General features: G+C 37.9%; 1 protein-coding gene across 4 annotated transcripts in view; it reads right to left on the bottom strand.

Moving 5' to 3' along the window:
• SIPA1L1 (signal induced proliferation associated 1 like 1) overlaps positions 1–20484 on the bottom strand; it is a 200600-nt gene that overhangs the window by 123987 nt on the left and 56129 nt on the right. For all 4 annotated transcript variants that reach the window (XM_058027403.1, XM_058027402.1, XM_058027401.1 and 1 more), the window contains one exon: positions 10153–10249. The gene's annotated coding sequence lies outside the window, so the exon portion shown is untranslated. The remainder of the gene's footprint in view (positions 1–10152; positions 10250–20484) is intronic.

The raw sequence follows: 20484 nt of genomic DNA, 5'->3' as shown, positions 1-20484 counted from the left end.
AGGAACTTGTGAGACAGAACAAACAGTGGTGAGCTCTTCATTATAGCAACACTCATCTCACTGTCCAACCAGTCTTCACAACCACCAACTCCCAGGTATGAAAAATCAGTTTGTGAAGCCCCCATGCCTCCAAAAGGCAAAGAAGTACTTTATGCAGAAATCCCAGCAATTAAAAGAGACAGCAGTATTACTAATCTGTGGCAAGCTGGCAAATTTACAGGTCATGGCTCTTAGTCTAGCACTTCCATTTTCAGACAACAGGATTTCTGCATATCGAGTATATCTTTAAGCATCCTCTCTCTTAACCACAAAACACACAGAAAACAGAACAACATTGTATTAGAGAATAAACAGCTGTCCAAACATCTACTGAAGTCCAGAAAATAAATCCTACATCACTGTGAGGATTTTCAATCTTGACAACATTAGCCAGTGGCCTCAGAGCACCACAAATAAAACTTCCTAGAACTTAGGTTTGCTTTTTGGTTTGGCGATGGGGGTAGGGGATAGTCGAGCTTCTTTTTGACAGTATTTAGTTAGAATAAAGATAATTTTACATTAGACACTTTATGGCAAAAAAAGTTAGTTCATTACTGAATTTATCAGTGTGTACCTATCCAAACACAAGAAAGCACCATCTGGTCTATATAAACACAAAATATTGGTCTATGTGTTACATTTTATATTGACTGTACTCTGTTACAATAAAGGCAAATGATTCTGAGGTTACTCTTGCTCTCACCTGATCTTGCCAAATCTACCATTACTCTGTACACTCTTACCAATATAAATCATGCATTAGAACACATACTGCAATTATTATTAAACATTATAGATATAAAGGAGCTTTTTAGCCACTCAAATCAGGCAAAAAATTTCTCCAAATGACCACTGTCCAGTGTAACATGAAATACATCAGTTAAAGCAAGAGAAAAAGTAATGTCTCTATGCTTCAATACATTTTAAATTTTGCTCCTATGAAACTCAAAATAAATCCTATGCACTCATGTATGCTCCCCTACCACAAAGTACAAACACATTTTGACATAGCTGTTTCTGATTTTTTTGTACTACTTACCAGTAAAAGCATTCCAATATAGTTCTTTAATTCCTTGTCAGTTGTACTTACTGTACAAACACTATTTTTCAAACACTAAATTAAAATGGCAGGCCTGGTGCATTTGTGCTACACTAAACTAGTATTGTAAGCCACAAAGTTAACTGTAAAAAAGCAATCAAATACAGATTAAATAAGAAAAAATGAAAACTGTTTATTTCAGCTGACTTGTCTAGTCATAAAAGCAGGATATTTTTTAATTCATATCAGCCATGATCAGGATGATCCTGAGCTGCACCAACAATCCAAATGCCAAGCAAGATGTACTGTTTCAAAACCTCAGCAGTCAATTTAGAACAGAAGCACAACCCCTGCACAAATATTAACAGACTAAAATTGTTTTATAGGTAAACTGTGTTTTCAGTTGAGATGACAGAATGTGCAGCAATCTCTATAAAGCTCACAGCTGGAATACCAAACCCAAATCTCAGCCTCAAGGGTTGGTTTTATTTTAAAAAGGAAAGAGAAAAATGTCAGTTTATGACAGCTTACCAAAGGACAAAAAAACTTCTATTTCTTCCGTAATAGAATTCTGGACAAAAAAAAAAAATCTGTCAGGAAAAATATAAAAGCAGTAACAGTAGTCATTTGGTCACAAAAGAGCAAGCAGCTTCTCTAGCACCCTCACATTTTGTATAATGGCCATGTTTGTTGACCCCTTCCATACTAAAATTTCAAAGTACGTACTAATACACTCCTGCAATTTCCCACATGCACAGTAAAGCCTCTAAAGGGTCTCTGAAGGTTTTCTACGTTGATTTGCTCTGGAATCTACTCATTCAAGGGAAAGGCTAAATCTCTGTTTTCATTTAATAGGCAAAATTAGAAAACAGCTTAAATCCTGATTATATAAAAACATTAGAAGAAGATCAGCCACAATCCTCTTTGCTCTGTAAATGAACAACTGCAGAAGTGTCCTCAGAGCACCGAGACCATTTAGTTTATTCTCTGGGGCCCCCTCTGGACTCAAGGTATGCAACTGTACAACTATCCCAGAAAAAATGAAGAGCTCATATTAGTTGGTGAACATGGAGTAACAGCTGAAATAGGTAACAAAAATGCAGTAGCACACCTCTGGACACGTCAGCAGAGGTATCATTGATCCAGAGTAAGCTTAGGAGAGTTTAAGCCCTAACTATGACTACAGGAGCCCAAACTCTGGAATAATCAAATATGGAAATCAAACCCATTTAAATACTACCTGACCTTTCTCAATTCATTATAGAATTCTTTATATTTAAACTATGAAGATATTTATATCCACCAAATTATACTCCAACACTCACAAAAAAAAAAACCCAGTAACATAAAACCAACATCCATGCATTGACAGCATTAGGAATTACTCTGAGAAGAACATTGGTTCTCCATCATATCACCATGTAAGGCTTCTGCCATCAGTACCACATGCAATTCTGCTCTTCCCAATAAAAAAAGCTCTTGCAGAATTAGGAAGTATAAGAGAAAGGCAACAAAGAGCAAAGGACACTGGATTTCCTGATTCAGAAAGTCCTGAGTCTACAGCTACAAACCCGTGCTATCTTCCTCCACTTACATCTGCTGCTGTGCTCTGCCAGATGCAACACACTTCTGGAGAGGGAACTTTGATTTGACCAGAGTAAGCTAACTGGACTTCTGGATGAAGGACAACAGTTAAATTTCAGTGTATGAGAAAATGTATCCAACTTGTCCAAATATTTAACCAGCTTTTTGGATTACCTTTGTAATGTCTCTGAAGATGGTCAGGAGCCTCAACATTACCTTCTATATCCAAGCCATTTTAATAAAAGCAAAGCTAAAAACCTCAAATTAACCTTTAGTAATGAAAACATGACAACTGCTTTACAAAATAATCCAAGAAAGAGCACATGGCTCACAACTTAACTCTACAACAAATATATTAAAAAGCTACTGCATTTGCGTGCTCTTCTCTCTCTCTCAAATTTTCAGTCTAACCAAATGTACCTCTGCTTCCCTTTCATAGTCAAGAACAGATACAAGGAGCAAAGATCTCCAATGCACACTCTCTCCCTTTATACTCCCAGCACAGCTAAGCATGTAAATGTTTTTTAAAATGCTATAAGCTTCTGATTCTAAATTAATCCCATCCAGCAAAGTCCTCAGGCTTTAGCTGCAGTTCGTCCTTCTTCCACACAACCTGCTCTCAAGAGCAATTTATCTCAAAGAGAGGTTAAAGCAGTTTTCCCTTCTCAGAGGAGGGAACAGTCCTCTGGTGCAAAACTTCAACCTTTCTCCTCAGCAAACTTCTGCAAAGAGCTCTAGCCTAAGCACCAGAAGGGAGAAAAAGAGGAATAAAAAGTTAAAAGATATGCTGAAGAAAATAAATGCTGAAAAGCAGTAGAGAAAAATAAAGGAAAAAAGAGCACAGTAAGAAAACCGAACAAGAAATAACACAAATAAAAAGATTCTATTAAACAATGATTATTCAGTGCTTCCTCATAATCTGAAAAATTATACCTATACTACCACACAGACATACAAGCTTAGTGCACTTCTGGTCTACAGGCTTTAGAAACATATTACCAAGAACAAAGCAACAAGAGGAAGTAAGAACAACTGTGGCTGCTTTCCTAAGGTATCACTATCACACAAAGAAATCAAAGTCTTTAAGAGCAATGCTACACCAATAATGACAAGGCTAACTTTAAAAAAATACCAAAAGAAGGGGGGAAAAAATAAAAATGTGTAGTCCTCTCCAGCATTTCTTGTGTCACAGCTACACAAGCAGAAGCATCCAAACACTTCACATGTGCATGACAAAGTAAACGGCTTGGTCCAACAACCAGATGAAGAAGCAGCTTTCCTGCCTTTCTTTTGTGTGCAGATGGAATGAAGGAACTAAAGGCTGGCCAGGCCTGCATGCTCTAGGGGCAGCCCTGGACACCTGACCCACCCCAACACTGAGCCTCACAAACTATGGGACACTGATGTGGCTAAAGGAGGGGACCATTCTCACATGATCTCTGAAGGTTTGCAGGCACACACAGAGAAAATGCCAACAGCAATAAACCCAAAAAATCCACCATGCCACATCGCAATTTAATTCTATCCAAGCAATTCCTCAACTTTAAAAGTCTTTGCCACCCTAGATTTGCCAGTTTAGAGAAACGTCTCCCCTTGAATGTTTTCTAACATACACATATAGATGCAAAAATGTAACTTGATGAACCCTGCTTCTTCTCCTTTCATTTTCTATTGCAGATGAGCAGGCATCAGAGACTACAGCTCAAACACAAAGTCTCTGTAAATATGCTATGCATAAAGCCAAAGCTGATTTTTCAACTACTCTGATGAATCAGAAAATTGAAAGCTTCCGTTGTTTAAAAAAAAAAAAATCTATAAGCTGTAAAAGACTCCATGCAAAGATGTATTAGTGGTATTAAAGGTCAATGTAATAAATAGCACAGCTTTGAGGTACCAAAGAGCTGTGTATTAGTACCAAGTCTTCGCACAAGGAATTGACAGAATGAACTAGTGACTGATGACAAATTCATCTACATACACAGGGAAAAAGACTAAAGAGATCAACATGCTATAAAATCTACACACAGCAAGATTATTAGGAAGCACTACTTATTAATTGCATTACTATTACTGCTACAAAGACAACTGAGACTTCCCTCTTTCCAAGGAGTCACACAGAAAAGACAAAGGGTAATGGGCACAAGTTGCTTCTGGGGAGATTTAAATTGGACATGAGGGAAATTTTTCATACTGAGAACCATCAGCCATTGGAATAATCTCACTAGAGAAGTAGCGTATTTCCCAACATCAGACACTTTTAAGATTTGGAAGGACAGAGTGCTGGGTCATTGTTGTCTATAGAATTGTGCTTTTGCCAAGAAAGATTGGCCCAGATAATCCTTGAGGTCCCTTCCAACCCAGTATTATGCACTAAATCTATGCATTTCCATTATGATGTGTACAGACATGCATGCTATGTTTTATACATAAAAAAACCCATGACTAATGCCTGATGCTGATGGAATCTGTAAAGCTAGCATCACACTGTCTAGTAGGCACTGATCTTTATCTTTCATCAAATGGAGCAGAGTTAAGTTGTGGGTTTGCATTATGCATAAGCAGTGAATACAATTAGGCTGAAAAGCAAGCTGATCTTCTCTGATCTCAAGTGGAAAGTGTGAATTCTGATCTTCACAGGTGACAGCTCTGAACATCACTCCAATTTACCAGTCAGCTTCCTTGAATCTGTGTTCCCAAAAGAAAACTCGAAACACATAGCTGTGGCTAAACTTAAGCCACTACTGTGTAAACAAGAGAACACCAATTAAGAGAGCAAAGCAGTTATTTTACTTTGTCTGGCACAGAGAAATTCAGTTTTACAGCTCAAGAAGGGTACTGAAAAACTGGAGGAAATAAATTACAATGTATGTAAGAAGGGAGTAATCAAGAGAAGGAATTTGATCAAGGAGAGTTATAATAGGACTACCACTGAATGGACACCTTTTTGGTATTAGGTAGTGAAATCATTTAAGAACTGTTCACCTCTGAACTGCCAGAAAAATTTTCTTTGAAACTTCCTACAAAAATGTTGTATTTCATGCTGATGCATCTGTTCAGAAGCATGAATTTAGGAAATCTTATGGTCAGTGCAGTTGTAGTAGTAGAAGTTCCACGTGTTCTCAAAACACTTTACAAAGGAATAAAGTATTTTGCTCTCTACAGGTAAAAAAGCAGGGATATAACACTAGCAGTCGAAATTTTGCTGCTCTATTGTCTCTTCTGTCAGGGGTTTGCCAGTTTTTGTTTGTTGCCTCTTTGGTTGTGGGGGTTTGTTTTTTTGGAGAGGGAGAGGGACTGTTTATTTTTATTGGTTTCTTTTAGTTTGTTTTTTTCATTGTTGGGTTTTGGTGCTTTATTCAGTACACGAATACATGGGGGGTTTCTTAGGCTTCCACGTCTGTGGAACTCACAAATATCACATCCGTTCAATGTCTCAGATTTATTTAACTGCTGATTCTTATTACTCACCTGAAAAAATGAAAATACTGAACTGCAAAATGGTGCTGCTGTTCAAGTTTAAGGAGCGCAGCACAATGTACTTTAGGAATGTGCAGGCTGAACAATGCATAAAAATCAAAACACGACAATTGCTCATTCTTCACCAGCCAGTCCCATAAAATGTTAAATATAGCAGAATCAGATGCTTTCCTGTTTAATAAACAGAAAACATCTTGTTTATTCATCAGTATACATGTGTACTCATACAAAGTACTAAGTACATACTTACTAGTTCCAAGTCATACTACTACCACCTTTAAGGGGAGAGCTAGGAAAAATCCACAGAATAATGTATGCATTTAATCTACCAACAGCTCTCCACATTTACATGAGCTACAGAACTCAGTTTTACAAAATCCTCAATTTCCAGGGCACAGGATTGCAGTGATTAAGCACCCAGACTTCTAGTGAGCCTCAAACAGGCTATACTAAAATCCATGCTGTTAAATCCTTGCAATCATTTTAAATCCAGGCTAGGTAGATTAATGCTAACTTGGGTGTGCCTAACCATTCTGGAATTAGGAAGTTGCAGACATAGCATGCCTCATTCTTGGCCTGCCTATTCAACAGGTGCCTGTTGCAGAAAAGAGTATGGATCATTACAATTCATACTATTAAATAACCTTTTTGGACTAAGTAAAAACATGTCAAAGCATAAAACTCTCACCAGCTTAGAGATAGCCAAGAATTAATGAGATCCAGGCTCTCCTCTCTTCATTCACTCACATTCACTTACCTTCTGAATATCCAATCCCTTCAGTCTCATACACAATGAAATGAAGGTGAGACTTTTATTATGAACACTCATTCCCTATTAAAATGGACATACTTAACTATTAAGAATATTATCCTGTTTTTCAGACGGATTTTATTGCAATTCTCCAGTTCTCAAATACATTAACTAATCTGCCAATTATCACATACCAATTTCTACTAATTCACCACACTGTTTTTAAGCATAAAAGAATATAAACGTAGGCTAAGCACTTTCTACTTCTTTTTCTGCATTTAAAGATAATTACTGTAGATATCATTGCAATATCACAGTACAAATACATTGCACAAGGCAATCACTAACTTGGGAACATACACACATCGAATATATCAATTTTCTTTGACTCACAGGTGCTTGTGTGCACAAGTACATGCATTCAAAATATATAAAAGGGCACTCCTCAAGGAACACCCTTCTTTTTTTTATAAAGAGGCCCAAGACTGTAAGCACTAATTGCATGGGTTCTTCCTAAATTTCTTCAGACTCCTCAGGGAAGCAACTTGAACTACAAACCTACACAGTCCTAATAACAGAAATCTTTTGTATAATCACCAACTAAACCTTGGGGAAATCTCTGGGGGAAAAAAAAATTAAAACCTGCAAAATGTAAGGAAGGAACACAATTCTGTACAACTCTCCTCCTGGCCATCCAGAGAAACAGTACCCAAATAGCTCCTGCCTCCCTTTGCAGGGAACACAGCACTATGTACTCAAACATATCCCTGAGAAAAAGCAAGAATCATCAAGGCAAAGCCTTTTCCACCTCAACCCCACCCAACAAAACTTTTTTACTAGTGAACAAATGAAGCCACAGGACTTCAACCTGTCAACAGGAAAAGAATAGTACAGATAAAACCAACAATATATAACTTAATGTCAACATCAGCCGCTTGCACACAATGGCCATCTCTTCCTCTTCCCTCCCCAAAGTCCTCTTCTTCATTTTAAGTTCAGTTCTGAGGTCAAGTTTCATGAAGAATTTCACAAGTTTTAGTCTGCCAGCATCTACACAACAGTGTGGGGAATTAACAAAACTAAGTTGATGCTGCTGAATGTTTTGCACCTAAATATTCTTACAAAACAAATTAAGATTGTGTATTTGAAACAAACATTTATCAGCTTTATTGGAGTGTGATACTATTCCTAAAAAAAAAGCAGCTTGTTAACATGGTTATGTTCAGCTCCCAGCTGTAAAACATGCTGGGAGTTGAACATAACCATATTATTAAGCAGCTTTCAAGAATTTCAGTAAACAAGACTGGGTTTATAGGACCATGAGCCTATGCATTCATAAACAACCAGTAACTGTTACTGAGGAAATAAATTAGGTTTTAAGTATAACTTCGTATTACTAGATTTGCTATAGTATGGAATTTAAAATTTTTTAAATTCCACGGAGAAAAATTTCCACTTTGAACAAAAAATTGCGTGTATAATAAAAAGGAATTTACCAGCTTCGTTGTTTCAGTGGTGTAACATGGTAACACCACTGGCAAAATGAAGTTTAATTACCTCATCATTCTTTACAGAAAGTATGTGACAAGAACCCCAGACTGTGGAATCCAAACATAGTAGGGGGAAAAAATACTCATTTACTTTCCATAAGGAAGTTAAACTACTAAGACTGCTCTTCATAGCTCAAGACAGCTTTTTTCCACTGTGCATGCCCCACTACAGTGTTCACTAGTATCATGATTCTAAGTAGCCTCTTGGAACCACAAACTTCATTTTTAAAAAAAGTGGTTTTTTGTATGTTGCTAAGGACATGCACACTATTTTCTCCTCTGTGGTAACTTTGAGAGCTATACATCAAAAAACCCCCAATAATGATTGTGTGTATAACTCAACACTCAAGATGATATCAAATGAAAAGGTAAAACTCCTCAAGGGAATAGACAAAATAATTAAAATACCCTTTTCCAAGGGCCCTGGTAGATCTGTGAACAAATATATTTGTTTCAAGTATACAGGTCCTCTGAAATGTTTTATCACTACCAGAAGTCAAACTCTGCCAACACGATGCAGCAGGTTATGCTGACAGTGTTTCAGAAGGAGAGTTTTAAACTGATGCTTTTGATATAACAACATCCTTCAAGGCAACTGCAACAACTACAAGGCAGATTGTCTCACATAAGAAACCTATTTGTTTGTTCTGACATCCAACAGACTGATGAATCAATGTTACAAGGGAGGGTTTTTCCTTTGGCAGAAATGTTTTTTTTCACTTTCACTTCCAGACTGGACTTCCTTTGCATATCCTATATCTATAGGTTTCACTAGGTGTTAATAAACACATAATTAAAACATGTTCAGTGGAGGGGGTTATGCTTTTACTTCCTCATTGCAAATCTGCATCGACTAATCTTAATTGAGATCTCCAGTTTTGTTCTCCCTGCAGTCCATAGCAAATCCTGGTCACCTCCCTGCAGGCAGCACTACTGCTTGCACAACCTGTTGAGTTAATTCAGGAAGCTGATCCATCCAAAAACAAATCCAACCCCGCCTATCTTTGCAAAACCAACACCACTGCTCCCCACCCCAAACCCACACACTGCAATTTTCCAACCTTCTTCATATACCATCTTGAACCAGGTCATTACACACCTGTCAAGGACTTGCATATGGTACAATGCAGGTGACAAGGCTGCATGGGCAAAACTGCAGCATCTCACACTTGCTGCATCCATTTTACCTTCTAATTAATTACATTACTCTGTGAAAGGACAGATCATGTACTAAAAGCCAGTCTTTTTCAAGGATCAGGCACATCCAGAAGAATCATCCTTTTCTTTCTTACAACATGATTTTAGTTTCACAAGTGGGTTAAAAGAAACCACCTACAAGAACTGCTGTGTTTCAGAAAATGTGACAAAAGCAGGCATTCTGTCACAGCCTGAACACAGTCCAACCTGCTTTTGCAAACCCTTCTACAGATTCTGGGGGGGGATATGGGGTGGAAGGGAATAGCCATCTAGGTCCCTTGCATGTCCCTGTGGAAAAACACTGATGTACACAGAAAGCATTCAGCAACAGCCAGGGATAGAGTCTGGCACTCTGTGGCAGCCAGCCTATCCAGGATAAAGCATCCTGCTGGAGACCCCCCCTTGCCCACTGCATGAAACAATACACACTATCAGCAGTCAAACACTACAGTTTGTGACAGCTAGCAGCACTCCAAAAGGTCAGAAGGTACAGAAAGCAGAACACGCACTCTTACCTATCCAAATTCCTGAGAAAGCAGACACATGCAGCTTCAGCAAAAACTCCCAGTGGACGTCACAATCTACTTCTGATGAATCATACCACAGTGAAACCTAGAAGCAAAAAAGATCATGGGCATGAACAAAATTTGAATGGGAAGCAATCAAATGAAATACTTTTCAAAAGGTAAAGGGTATTCTGAAACTTGTGCTTGTGAGAAGCCAGAAGCAACAATGAAGGCTTATAAAACTGTGACGCTATAGATTTTTTGCACATAGCTTACACATCTGAGAGAGCCTGTATGATAATTTTCTCACTACAACAATCCCAACCCTTCTTTTATCACCCATTCTCTGAATCGTTATTTTCTTCCAGAACGCATTCTGCCAGGCATTTAGAGATTAAACACACATTTGGCAACGCCTGAAAGAAAGGGGACATTTAGCAGTGCTGTGGCCCACTTTTTTTCCCTCACTGCTCAACATAAAGTCTGTAACACATGCCAAAAACAAGGGAGAGCAGGAGTTTTTATCTAAGTCACCAGCTGCAGTACCCTAAAATTCTCCGAGTGCAGGAGGAAATGTAAAGGTTTCAAAGCTGGTCCTTCCTATTTACCAGGTCCTGTAAATTATAATCTCTATTTTTTCAGAATTACTCTTAACATCTGACCTCTGTCTATTGCTACAGAAGGCGTGCATCTCTAGATGATATGAGTCCTCTAAAATTAGACCGGGCAAACAGATGTAACCATGGAGATTCATGCTGCAGTCCCGAGAACTCCGCAGAGGCACAAGCTGGAGGCAGAGCACATACTGCCAATGAATTTTTGTCTACTCTACTCCCACCAAGCTCACGTGTTAGAGGAGATGTACAATGAATCATATCAAAGAGAGATTAAAATTCCAGCTCTAACTAAGGAGTCTAAAGAAAAAGACCTAGATTCTTCTCCAGCCTGGCTTTCCCCAATCCAGTTCACTGCACAGCTACATGAGCACCTGTGCTGACATTAAGCAGAAAAGGTATCAGACAGGAGAAGCCAAGAAGGGTGGTTCCTTTCAGTTGCAATGGCAGCATGAACTGCACATAAAACCACAATACAAGGGCTATGTGTAATAATTGTTGCTGAAATTTGATAGGTTGATAAGCAAATTTTAAGCTACCCATTGCTACTCTCCCAAAAGTATTTCTTTACAGAGTTGAATAAACTCAGAATACCTACCTGGTGGCAAGAACACTAGCATCAACAAAAATTCTTTAAGAAATGCCAAATAGCATTATCAATAGAACTCAAGAAAATAATTACTGGTTTTTTGAGCAATTAAAAATACAGCTGAGGGGTTTTTATTGCAAGTTTAGGATTATTTAGAAAATATTGTGTGAAACTATTTAGAAAATATTGTGTGAAATGAGAAGCATCAGCAAAAGAGCTGTAGTACACAAAAAATAATAATGCAGTGCAGCAAAAGCAGTTTATAAAAGGCAGAGAGAACTAAAATCATGTTTAAAATAAGGCAACACTCCCAGAAGAGCTTCATTTTAACTTTCATATTGTCAACAAACTGAGTTTGCCTTTTTCATTAGAATCACATTCTAATTCTAGGATAGAAAAGCTCAATTATAACTTAGTCTAATGAAGCAAGTGTAAGATTTAAAGTCTATCTGTTTGTCATTGCAACTGACATTTTGGCAAATCATTCAGGTAGAATGCGAAACAATTTCCACAGGTAGTGAATGGTCTTCTGGTCAAGAGAACCATTTCCCTTTTTTAGGGTGAAATTCTTTACAAATTCAAGCATTACTAAGACACATCACAATTCTGACCCAGAACTCTGCATTTCCTTTGGTGTTAAATTACAGACCTGCTGTGTAAAGATGATTTTTATTTTTTTTTTATAAAAGATTGCCTGTGAAGCTCAATTGTGATTGGGAAGACCGCCTACACAGCAGAGAGAGTGAGAAAACACACACTTGCAGAGCTGAAAAAACATCACTGTAGGAGTATGTAAGGAGGGAGAGAAGAAAGAACTTGGTTCTACTGAAAAAGGCTATTTTCTGACATCACTCTTGAACAAACCAAAACGTGTTAATTGAAGACAATTCAAGGGTTGTTTGTTATGTTCCAGCTATCAATATGCAGTACTACAAGCAAGAGGAGGAATCCTTGCAGATTTATCCCTCCAACCTCAGAATCTGCCACCTACCCAAGGAATGCTTCACTTCCCCCACTTCTCTGCCACAAGCTGCAAAAGCTGTTCTCATAAAACAGCAAGTCACCTGCAGAAACAGCCGTTCAAAGCTCTAAAAGTCTTATATAATTAATGACATTATAAGTATTGAAATTGTAGACAAAGCTTGTTCAAAAACATAAGGAGAGAGAATGCTGTCTAAAAACACTAAGAGTAACTAGCATTTAATCTCAGCAGAATCTAACAGTATTTGAAATGGCTGAAAAAATAACCACAAGAACTTCAGATATCTTTCTCATACAGACTTATAAAAAAATCTTTGCCTCCCTACCCTACATACCCTTCAGTCCCTTCATCTCCTAAGAGATGTAAGCAGGCCTTTCAGGATGTCCTACTAATGAACACTGATTTTCAAAAGAAAGAACAAGCATCAGTGGAAACAATCCTTCTCAGTTTACCTTTGGAAGGCACCACCTATGAGCATTATAATTCCTAAATAAAGAAGCCTCTATGAAGTGTTCTCATGCCATGATAAACATATGAAAATATTTTTATTAGCTCTGTCTTTCTCTTCAGAATAAAAACAAAAGGCTTTTGACATATAGGCTTTGGCTGATTATTACCACAATTACTACCAGGGGAATGAAGACAGCCAGGACCAGTTTCACCAGTGAACTTCAATAAACATGAGATGATTCATTGCAGGGAAAAGATGCTGTGATGCTGCTTCTCCCATGGCATTGGACATCAGTCTACAACCTATTTTGCAACCAGACACAAGGAGACAGAACTTCAGCACCTAATTCCCCTGAGTGTTTGGGCTGGTGGCTCCAAAGCCCAATGCCTAGCAGATGTCTGAATTCCTGCACCCACAGAACACTGCCACAGCAGAGAATAGCCCACAGAGCAGTACTCCTGAGAAGCCATCTGCAACCAAAGCTTTCACAGGGTTCTAAGCTTCATCTCCAACCAAACAAGCTGAATGACAGAAACTGGTAAATAACATTACTACAATGGAAACTCAACTCTTCTACAACTTGTCAACTATATGATTGTTAAGGACTAATGCCTATTACACATACACCTCAGAAACACAGGCAGGAGAGGATTTTGAAAAGCATCAAGCCTGACCTGACCTAAACTATATGGCAAGCAAAAGCTGCACACTCAGCAGAATCACAACTAACTTGTTAAAATTACTTATAAAATGTTCCACAGACTCAGTGAAGCACAAATTCTTCTGGGTCAGAAAGACAGATAGGGATGAAGTATCAATGGGAGCTATAAAACTCACCAGCAGGAGAACCTCCTGAAAAAGGAGAACCTGAACTAATGAATATGAAATGGCAAAAAACAAACAAGAAAAAAATAGGGTGATGTAGAAACAAGCACAAAAAATAATGGTCTATAAAAAGTTCTAAGAACTGAAATCCCTCATTCTAGAAAAGGTGGAGCTGTTTATTAAATAAGGTGTGTGGACTACTACTGATCTATGAAATCATAGCCATCTTGACTTTCACCTTGGTGAACAGTGAAGTATTATTTGTGACATTAATAAAATCTCTCTCAATACTAATCAACATGTAATTCCAATAAACCAAAAATACATTAAAATATTACAAATGAATCACACCCAGAATTTAGGAAAGTGTATCCCTTCATGCTTGGCTTATCAAGTTAAAGAACACTTGCTTCAAGAGTCACAGCCAGAATAATCAGATCTCTTGTATTCTCCATAAATTTCACTTTTAGGTAAAAAATGAAGTTTTATTTCTTCTTAGTGAGAACAGAGCAGCACAAGGTAGTTTGGAAGGCTGTCTTTTACCTTTAGGCTTTAAGACCTCCAGTCAGACTAAAGTTAGTAGGAAAGAAAAAAAGCTAGAAGACCACAGAGGATACTCTGCTGCTGCTGACATCAAAATTCAGAGAGAACATTTTTGCTTTTCACACACGAAGACATTTAGGAGTTTCTCAGAGATATGCTATTGACAAGGAAGTAGGCTGAACTAGTGAAACCTTTTAACTTTCTCACACTCTTTGATAAAATGGCTCAGGTTGGGGAAGCATCTGGGTTTTCCCATTTTATGTATTTTTTTCTCTCAAGGGTAGACTAGAAATCTGATGCAGATTTACAGCCTGATAAAAAGTTAAATACCTTTGACACCATAATTACACAGTATCAATCAAAATAAGTACCACTGCATTTAATTCATTAACTACTCCGCTGCCATGTCAACAAGAGTCAATTACTGGAATTCTTAACATTCTCCTCAAAAGCAGTAGGGAAAATTTCATTTCAACTAACAGGAAAAGGCTTCTGATGTTCACAACATTGTTCTCCTGAATTAAGAAGTAACTTCTCCTGATTATTCACAACCACCATGGCTTACAGACTTCTGTGCTGAGGGCAGTTTTTCTAGCCTCTAGTTTTTCTACAATGTGACTGTAATAGCATACAAGTGGCTTAATGTTTACCTTGACTTACTGTACAGTCTACAAGTAAAATACCAACACAAAGAGGATGCTGCCAAATTGAAAGAGCTCCTTGTCTGTGAACTAATGCTTACATCCACACTTGGACTAACTGAAGTGAAACATTGAGTTTACAGAGCCCAACCATGAAAAGGTGAACTTTGGAGTTAGTCCTGATAACAGTAAGCACTTTAATGCAAGGAATGCAAACAGACAGTTCATAATGAAGAAAACCATTAACAAATACACAGAGCTCACTTTTCCCCCTTACATTAGGTAATGACCCATCCTTCATACTAACATTACCTCTTTAAAAGTTAGGTTTCCTCTTCATAGAAGTAATTCTTTTACTTTTCAGTCTAGCAGTCACAGCTAAGCCACAAAACAAGGACAGGATTTTACAGCGCAGAATGAGTTACTGCTGCCAAAGACAGAACTAATAATCTGTCTATGGCAGAAAATACTGGAGAAACATTTAGAAAGGGCAAATTCAGCACAGAATTTGCACATCCACAGTTTGAAAACTCACTACTTTTCCATTCTGCTTTCCCATCCCTTCCCCCAGATAATTTTAATCCATCTGTCTGCTGTTAAAAGAAAGACTGAGCTGGTACCTCAATTGACTTTGGAATTTTAAAGCTGTTTGTCAATAAAAACAGAGGAAGCACCATAGAGAATATGCTGCTGTTAGGATGCTTTTACAGGCTGATAAGTGTTCAAAGTGCCTAGCAGATAAGGTAAATATCATTAAATAAAATGTAAACAAGGGGAAATCAAGACAAGAGAAGGACAATGAGTTGCCAGGGTCATTCAGCAGCCAAGTGTTCATCAAAAATATTGGTCTTCCATCTTCTACCACCCATGGCAAAGCCAAATGACCTCTCTTTATATGAAGGCTTTTCATCAACACTTTGGTAATACACAAAATTTAAGCAAAAACATTAGCTTTACAAATTAGGTGTCCAAAACAAGAAAGCAAAGAGCTACCTAACAGTGAACAGAGTAAAAGCCGTGAAGTTCCATCACTGAACATGCGTCACCAAACAACACGTGAAATCACATTTGCCCCATCTTCCACAACATACTGAAGATTGCAGAAGCTCCATTACTTGACCCTTTACCACCAAAAAGGCATTTAAGCCAGGAGTATCCAAATGTAGATTCTGGTGACGTGCATTTGTGCTGTAAGCATCACTTGTCCCCTTCACAGCACACCAGCAACACCCACCTGCTACAGAAGGAAGCTTCCCAGTCAAAAGTTGTATAGATGCTTACTGCCTGTAAAATTCACTTCAAGTGCTATTAACTACATAGTATAGTTTCAAAATATCCAAGACAACATGAAAAATTACACTGAAAAGGAGAACTTATTGTCTTCAAAAGCTGTGAAATGTATCAAATGTATCAAACTGAAAATCCTAGTAATCTCTAAGTTTCACACTCCATAAACCATATCTTCTATCCCTAACTGAAAATTCAACTATAATAACAAGACAATTTTTTAGCTAGAAAGCTTTTTGCATATGTAACCAAACCTCTGCTCTGCTATGTTACAAGCCTCCATTCACGGGGGGGAAAAAATTCCATCTACAGGGTTTTTGAGATAAAGCAGAACTCATTATTTCCATCCTACAGGAAAAGTCAAAATTAAGATATTCCAGATATTCTCTCCTGCATTTCACAGAAACTGATCATCTGTTATTTTATAAGACAAGCACCTTACATCTCCATTCCCATTTGATTCACTTGGCAGACTCAGTCATTTCCACTACAGTTGAGGTTTCTCTGCCCATTCAAGGACCTTCATGCTTTTTGCCAGATTAAGATAACATGTAAAAGGATTCTTTGTTTCCCCAGTAAACTTGCAAACTGTTTTGTACTCTTCTCAGTAGAAAGCTCGTTTATTCCCTGTTCAAGATATAAAATATTTCATAGTTGTCCTCTTGGTCACATAACGCTTCAGGAAACAAGAAAAAGTATTCTTCTGTCTGCTTAGATAGTATGAATATTATTACAGCTTGCATTAAAAAAATTGTGTAAAGAATTTAGTGAAAACAGGCAGTCTAGCAATATGACCACATGTCTAGAGCTCTGCATAATTCAAACAAGCAATTTTACTTGTCTGCTTTGCAATTTTCCTATTAATGAAAATAATATTTACCTCACAGGGGGTCAGAACGATTAATTTCCATGAAGAGCTTGAATCTGAAGCAGAGGATAATTTGATAGATCTCCAAGGAGAAAGGGCAAAGGAAAAACAAATTAGATTTTTATACTCAGTTTCAAATGAGAAAATATTTGAATTGCAGCAGAACCAGCTACTGGATATTAGTAAAATTGCACATAAAAAAAGAAAACTCAGTGCTAATATAATTCTTCTCAAACTAAATGCCCAACCATGAACAGCAGCAGCCTCTTCAATGCCAGGTTTTTATCTGAACAGACAAGTTTTGGAATCTTGATTCTTGTCCATTTCAGAGTTGCTGCCATTTCATTAATAAAAGATGTTACATTCTAAGAACTTGGCGCTCATTTATCCCTGGGAAGAAAGAGAATTGCAGAACACTCTGAACATAATATTTTTAATAAACCCAAACTAAAAGCAAAATACAAGAAATACCTTGTGAATCCAGAGACTATTATTACAGCTCACTACTATGGATCCATCAAAGTTCATTCCCAGTTTCAAATGCTCAAGGCCAGAAAAGTTACCCAATTGGTGACAGTGGATACTGATCCCAACACCAGATCCATAACCTTTAAAAAGTACCATGGTCTGAAGTCAAATGAATAATTACAAGACACAACACTGAACTCAAGTTAAAAGATGAAGATATAAGGAAGACAGGGATTTTCTGCTATGTTTTTGGACTGGAAGGGGAAAATAGCACATTTGTTTATCTAGAAATGCTGTGGCCAAAACACTTTGTGACTAAAATCCTTGGAGAGAAACACACTGCTGAACAATTCATTATTTTATCATAAGAAGAACACTAGGCACCCTTGTTTCTAATGAAACTGCAATTCTAGGAAACAAACTAAGAAAATTATTCATATGAGAAATTAGATTAGGAAGAAACAGAATAGTAAGGCTATACATTCTTAATGAAGTACATTAAACAACTTGAGATTCTACACTTCAGTAATTGTTCATTCATGCTGGGGAAAAACAACCCAGAAGTACAAGAGCAGAAGAGTGACTAATATAATGACAACATAGCTTTGACTTAATAAAATGACAGTGTAAGGGTTTTTTTATTTAGATGTAGAAAATAGTTTATTTTTACTTTACAAAAACATACTCTAAGAAAAGGTTCTCCAGTGTTACAAACTGCAGACCTCCAGCACCAGGCCAGTGTATTTGACAAAAATTACAGAAGTCGCAGAAGATACTGTTAGATGTCCACCTAAAACTAAAAAGGGTGTGTGGAGAACACAACGCTGGCAATAAGGGAGTCTGTGTTTTTTTCCAAGCCACAGAACCACAGAGGAGGAGGTGCAAACACCTCCACCAGCAGCTGCACTCCTCCATAAGACAGTCATGTTGTTTTCAGCAGCTCAGCTCAGCCACAGAAGAACCCGACTCACCCAGCCAGAAGCACCCACTATCCACACCCAGTTCTTTATCCAATACACTCTGTATGTCAGAGATTCCCATTAAAGAGAAAACTCTAATCTTATACCAAGCTAAAAATTTCAAATGTAAAAGCAGAATTAGTAAGAGAAGTGTAAAACCCATATTTACTGCAAATGCACATTTCTTTTTAAGTAATTTCACAATCCAAATAGCATCTTCTGCTTCAGTCCATTTGAGTCATAATCCACCACAGTCAAGAATTCACACAACATATCAATCAATAGCAAATCTGTTCCCTATATCCTTTTGTGCAGAACATAAAACACTCTTCTAAATAAAGGCTTTGAAAATGCTCTCTGAATGGTTCATCCAAACAAGCATGCCAGCTAAGGTGTACATTCCACCAGTTGAATGTGAAAATAAATAGTGGCTATAAATCTTGAGGGAAAATATTAACACATTTTCCCTTAGTTTTTCATAGAATTATTTGTCCATTCATATCCAACAACTGAAAAGTTGCACAACTCAGTGAGCTAAGTACGAGGAGAGTCAGATATCAACGCTATTAGTTAGAACTTATGGACTCCACACGACATTCTTACAAATATGCAGATACAGGAATGTATCCAGCAAAAAATGTTATTCTCTTACACTAAATAATAAGAAATCTGAAGTCAAGTAATCATTCTGAAATACTGTCCACATCGTTCTTATCTACAAAAAGCTTTACTGCATGCCTAAAGTAAAATCCAACAATCTTTACTTAATTTTTTTCCATTGCAAGAGAACACACAGACAAAGCTTCAAACTGTTTTACAAATAGGAAAATGTAGAAAAGACCATCTCAGATGCACTGTGGCCATTTAAATTACTTAACAGCATTTTTCCCCCTATACATTTAGAGGCCCACTATGAAAACCCATATGATGCCACTGACAGTGTCTACAAGGAGCCTATGCCAGGTCTTAAATTATTTTTATCCAGTTTTAACAATATGACAGCATCATTACTACAATTGCACAGTGATTGGCTTCTGGTGGGCTTAAGAAAAGCAAGGGAAAGAAAACATTAGTAATGCATTACATGGAATTGAAACAATTTAGAGCAAGAACTCAGGGTACAAGCACAGTTTTAACAAATCTTACTTATAAAAAAACCCAGACATACCATAAGTGTCAGCCAATTTCAGAAACATCCTATTAAGGCCATACAGGTCCAGTCGAACACATTACAAAGCACATACTTGCTGCTGACTGGGGAGAGGCAGAGGTCTCTTGCCCCATCCCTGGGAGTGCTGGCTTTCAGCAGGATTGATCCCTCAACTCAGCCCACCCTGCAGCTGCACATATCTATAAACATGGGAGGTAGGAAGGAGCAGCCAGGCTGCAGGGGGACAAAAGCACCATGTGCCCTTCCAGGGGCTACCTGGGCTTGTGCCATGCTGGTGTAGCTGCCCCTGACACCAGGAATTTCCCAGGCAAAAAGTTCTCTGTTTTGCTAGGAAAACACAGATCCCATCCCATCCTGCTAAAACAGCAATCGCCAAGAGAGGGCTGAGTTCCAAGACAAACCAATGAAAAATCTCATCCTATTGGCTTTACTAGTTACTACTGTTCATTGCTTTGAGAGAAAAAACACCTGAACTTCACCTGAAATACCAATTTTGTCAAATACAAGCATACTTAAAATCTTTTCATACTCTCCAACATTAGGCTTTGATGCACTTTTGATTCTCATTCCAGGTGATTCAGCACAAGCATTTGAAAACAATACAGCAGGTTACTGAGGTAAAGGGAATCGAAGATGCGCTTCTGCAGCTCTAATGTCTCTTAGGCTGGAGACGAATCAAGCCCAGACTGAAGCACTTTTACTGGACCTTTTTCCATTAGTATGTATTGCAGATTCATAGAGTATCCTGAGTTGGAAAGGGCATGCAAGGATTGCTGGCCCTGCACAGGACACCCCAAGAGTCACACTATGCACCTATAAGCATTGTTCAAATGCTTCTTGAACTCTGTCAGGATGGGGCTTTGACCACTTCCCAATTCCAGCTGAACCTGTTCCAGTGCTCAACCACCCTTTGGGTGAAGAACCTTCTCCTAATATTCAACCT

The sequence above is a fragment of the Melospiza georgiana genome, chromosome 6, assembly GCF_028018845.1.
Source record: "Melospiza georgiana isolate bMelGeo1 chromosome 6, bMelGeo1.pri, whole genome shotgun sequence".
NCBI classification, from domain to species: Eukaryota; Metazoa; Chordata; class Aves; order Passeriformes; family Passerellidae; genus Melospiza; species Melospiza georgiana.
The sequence above is the reverse complement of the archived record's forward strand: the minus strand, read 5'-3'. Positions and strand labels throughout refer to the sequence as shown.